The following is a 5,279-nucleotide window of genomic DNA, read 5'->3' as shown; positions in this document are numbered from 1 at the left end:
AGAATTTCTTGTTTCATAGGAAAGACCAGGTGACATTTGGTGTGGTTCCTCTGGATGATGGGTGTCATTCAGCTCAGAGTGCAAAGTCAGTCATGCCCCTCTATATAGCCAATTGTAGAGAGAAAAGGTCAGTTATAATAATATATGAGTTTTAAATGCCTCTCAAGGTCAGGCCAAACTACCTACATGTTTTGCAATTTCGTTTATACAGCATTTGGCAAATGAAAGATGATGTATTTGTAGAATTACTTTTCAAATACTGTGGCTGAAATTAAAGTCATTCTTGTTATATCTTTCCTTGATAAGGGAGGATCTTAAAAAGATTGTTGTCACTTTAAGCAAGGAAAAAGATGAAATGAAGAGACGTGGATGGAAAGCACTACCATATAAGTTTCAAGGGTAATCATTTATTACATGTCAATCTGTAAAATCAACATACCAATCTTAACAGCAGTATTTTGAATTTAAAATATAGGTTAGGTGTATATAGGTACATGCATGAAAAATGCTCTTCATCAAAGCCATGATGTCCTAAATTCGAAGTGCTATAATGCAACAGAAACACTAGGTGGCACCCCCGTGGTTCTGTGAGCTTTTTGATATCATGGCACAATGAAGTAGTTGACTTTATTTGGTTCAATAAGCAACTGTCTCTCATCCATAACAAGTTTGTAGTACTACATAGAATTTCTCTTCACAAGGCAGCTCTTCACTAAAGCCAGGATGTCCTAAACTCTGAAGTGCTATATGCAACAGAAACACTAGTGCCATGCCCATGGTTCTGTGAGCTTTTTGATATCATGGCACGATGAAGTAGTTGACTTTATTTAGTTCATAGACAACTGGGTTCCATCCATAACAAGTTTGTAGTACTACATAGCATTTCTCTTCACAAGGCAGCTCTTCAATAAAGCCATGATGTCCGAAACTCCAAAGTGCTATATGCAACAGAAACACTAGGAGGCATGCCCGTGTTCTGTGAGTTTTTTGATATCATGGCACCATGAATTAGTTGAGCCCCCTCTGTGACTTACGCCACATACACAAAAAATTGCTCTCAGACAGTACAGTTAGAGCATTAGTTTATTGAGTTAATTGCTTTAGTTTTGTTTCTGTTATACAGTGACTGATTTCAAAACAATTGTGGCTTTTCACCTTACAGCTAAGATCACAGATGAAGACTGTCTGGCTGTAAATGAGCATTCGACCTGTTTGCATCAACCCATCTTAGTGCTCTTCGTAATGATGTCTACAGCTGCTAGGTGCACCATGCATTAGAACCACTAGGTGGCACGCCTGTGATTGTGAGGCAAGACATGATAATGTGTTCTTTTGGTCGCAATATCCAACAAGTGTATGGGCATTTTTTCGGTGGTAAAGTACAGTATTATTTTGTCTTTGTGATTTCCCACCTCCAAGCATTTGCTTCAATGTTTTCGCTAGACTCCTTAATTGCAAAGGTGCGCAAAGTAAAATATAAAATTGATAATGCAAGAGGAAACATGAAGTGGAAAACCTCGGTTTGCTATTTTCAGTACATTTTTAAGACAATGTGTTCCAGGTACTAAAACATCAATTTTTCCAAGAGGTAAAGCTGAATCAGTGGGAAAGTCCATTTCGAAAATTGGGCAATATCAGTTAATATGCAAGGACATCTTTTTATGATGTATGCAGTGACACTAGAATTACAAAGGCCATTCTTTGCTTTGGCCAAGATCATTGATGAAAAGTTTATGCTTGGAGTACAAGGTCTGAATGTTATTGATGTCTGTTCTGTACGGTTTTAAGAGTAACACACTGGGGATTTTTGGGTCGGTTTTGAACCACCCATATATTTTTGGTCCTCAACAGTAATTAAGGCCCCATGGTCCTGTTTGGGTAAAATTGACTAGCACCAGGGCACTTCTTTTTGGAGCCTGGGTGCTAATCTGATGGAAAGAGAAAGGGTTTGGTATGGCTTGAAATATAGCCGAGGATGGAGCTGGCGAAATTGATAACCAAATTTCTTGATCTTTAGAGATTAGTGTTTTGAAGGTTTTTTGGCTAACAAAAAGTCGTGAAGTATTCGGGACATTTTGCTGAGTATTTTGGCGGAGTTTGAGGCACTGCTTTTGCCGTAATTGTCGGGGGGGGTCAGATGATGAAAATCTGAAACGATACGATTGCTTGTTTATGGACAAAAGACCGTTGAGGGAAAATTTTCCCAAGGATTTCCCCAAGATATTTTCACGATTTTAGACCTACGAAGTATGTCGAAGTGCACGAGAAGTCAAGAGAAGTTTCCAATAGGAGAGTGGGCTCGTAAACCGAAGTATAAGCGCATCAAAGCTGTGGAAGCGAGCAAAAGCCTTGAAAAAATGGAGGCAGGAGATTTCAAAGTGTGAAGGAGACCACAAAAATTCTGAAAGAAAATAATGTTCAGCTGCAGGGTGAAATAAAGGAACTCAGGAGAAAGGTAAGCCACTAAAAAGGCTACCATTTTTCAGGTTTGAATGCACTGCAGTGACAAGAGTTTTACTTGTATAGGTAATCACATGAGCCGAGTACTATTAAGGATTAATGGCAGGAGTGTTTTGGAAATTTTCCAAAACACAAGTGCAATTTAAATCCGTAATTAGTACTGGACTCATGCTTTACTTGTGTTATCAATAAAGGGCAAAATTTCATAGGAAGAAAAATCAGGTGCAGCAGTCTATTTTTATCTGGGAAGCCGGTTTAGCTCTCCTGCAAATCATCAATCAACTTGAACTGAAACCAATCGATTCAATGATATTTTATTCTCCAAAGCCGTGTCATGATACACTGCTTAAAGTGTAGAAAACAAAGCTCATTTCAACAGAGCGTTCTCTAGCCTATAGCAAAAACAACACAAAGTGCTTTTAACTTAAGAAAGCACAGTTTTAATCAGAGTCAGAAGTGCCTGGCGCACGATTCCTCTCGTAAGCCTGCTTGCTCTGGCCTGAGACTGGATTGCAAAGAATGGTTTCCTGCGACGTTGAGCGTTACGTTGTCAATGGCTGCAGTTGTACACATGGCTGGAAGCTGACCCTAGAACTGAGTTTGAACTGATGACAATGGATGGAGAACTTGGCCTCGAAGTTGGAGCAGTGGAGCTTTCATTGTCGATGATGTTGGATCATGATTTTCATCCTCGTTTTCTTTTCTTTCACCATAGTCGTTAGTCATCTAGGCCTTGCTCGGAGTTGTTTACCGCGTATGTTTTTTGATCTCGTCATTTTGCAATACTGGAGCTTTTCAATTTCTTTACAACGGTCTTTTTCTTGCAGTGGGGTTGGTGGATCTTCTGTTCAGGGCAGAGTCCTCTTTCCATTGTTTTTCATTATGTTATTGTTTTGTAATTCTTGCCCCATCGCTGTTTTCTTGTACCACACGGCGCTGGTCTTAGGCTTGTCGATAACAGCCCAGGAAAAATGGCCCTGTTTTCTTTCAGTTCCCTTCTGGGCGTTTTTCCAGTATTTGCTTGAACAAAGCAACGGAGCACCCTCTTCTCGCCTGTGGCCGAACATCTTGGGAGTAGGTAGCCGAGGTTTCACTCGGAGACCACCTGTCTTGTCCTTGTAGGGCCTTCGGAAAATAGTGATTGAACTCGACGCTCATCATCATCCTTTTCGATTAGAAAAAACCTTCCACCATCATGTCGTGGTGCTTCTTGTTGACCACGTAACCAAAAATGCATTGTTAGCAGCCACCACATGTGTGTTTATCAAAGAGCGAGGGTTTTGGGTTCCCTAACTGAACCGTTTTTTCCATAATATCTCTTCTTCACTTCGTCAAGGCTTTTTGCTTGGTGTTGGGTTTGTTTTCCCCATGCCTTGTTCGCGCAGCTGTCCGCGCCTTTCCCTCCAAGGCATGGAACTCTGTAGTCCCTTAGGATAGGACTTTGGATTAATTTTTGTCTCCTTAAATGGCGATCTAAAGCCGCCTGCATCACCTTTAAGAGTCCTGGCTGCATAGTCTTGGGCCCTTTTTCCTTAGCTTAGCGTAGAATTGCAAAAGTGCATCGTTTCAGTTCTGGATGTCCGTAGCTTTTCTAGCTTTTTTCCTACCCACTGTTCAAAATTCCCTTCCAATGTCCCCCGTTGCCCTCGTGTTTGTTGTTTTTTTTGTTTTTCACTTTCTGTTTTCAAAAGTTCAATTAATTCCTTGTCCGCTTCAATAAAAGACACGCCATTGTTGCAACAAAAACTTGGCACAAATTCCACGATAACGAACAGGTTGCTATGCAACGGATTAACCAATCATTGACATGTAATCAAGTCCCTCTGTCTCAGCCAATCAGCGTTTAGTAATTCTGTTGATAAGGTCATATATTAAAAGGCTTGAAAGATGACTGGGAACTAAATCATTTGATAAAATATTGTTTGGTGATCTGGGGATCAATTATTCAGGGGTAAAACTGCATTGGTCATTGATCCCATAAAATTTGTCTTTAAAATTTAGGGATGATGAATGCCATTCTTAGAACCACACAACAAAATTAAGCATTATTTAAGGGAGTAAACTATAATGTTCCTACTTCACTTGTATCTTTCCGTAGTCACTTCTAAAATTCAATTAGAAAATTAAATAGTGCTGTCATTTATGGGCTAGAAACTGGAGTATTTTTTTTAAGAAAGCTAGCTGGTTCTGAAATCTAGCTGTACTGTTCTTTTATTCAGCATGGCTTACTTGAAGGGATGAGAAAGTACACCTACCGAGAGGCCTCAGGCTGTCCCCAACAAAACTAGACAAGGAAACAGTGACTGTACAGCTGGTTTATCAGAGTAAAATTGCCCCTCAAAAAGAATGAAACGTACAGTGGATGCAGCAAAGATGATCCATTCTTGCCATCAAACACCTGATGAAGTGTCCAAATAAAACAGATGCTTTGTATCTTATGCAGTAGATCTAGAAAGGGTTAACTACCTTAGTTGTACCCAAAGTAGTAAATAATGCTGTAGCTGCTTTTGAGAAGTCGGCAAAGATTATGAAAGATCTGTAAGCGTTATTTACAAGGGGGGTATCGTTAAGTAAAAGGAATACATGAGTTTTGACGTTCCTCAGAAATGTTTGAATTGTTGAATCTTCCCACTTGAAAGGCGTCAGGCACCAGAGTTAAAAAAAAGGTTGTAATTGCCCTCAATTAGTAACCATAACAACGATTTGAATGAAATTCATATCAGAACAACGAAATTTGTACCCTTCACAATATGCCCCAGCAGGGCTGGGAGTGAAATTGAGAAGGAAAGTGAAGATGTTAACCAGAATCTCTTACCCGC

At 39.9% G+C, this 5,279-nt stretch overlaps 1 pseudogene; it reads left to right on the top strand.

Moving 5' to 3' along the window:
* The first annotated feature begins 1,664 nt into the window (after positions 1-1,664).
* The window catches only part of LOC138009766 (uncharacterized), a 5,803-nt pseudogene continuing 2,188 nt past the window's right edge, over positions 1,665-5,279 (top strand).

The sequence above is a fragment of the Montipora foliosa genome, chromosome 7, assembly GCF_036669935.1.
Source record: "Montipora foliosa isolate CH-2021 chromosome 7, ASM3666993v2, whole genome shotgun sequence".
In the NCBI taxonomy this organism is placed as follows: domain Eukaryota; kingdom Metazoa; phylum Cnidaria; class Anthozoa; order Scleractinia; family Acroporidae; genus Montipora; species Montipora foliosa.
Note: the sequence above shows the minus strand (reverse complement) of the source record. Positions and strands in the feature narration are given on the sequence as shown.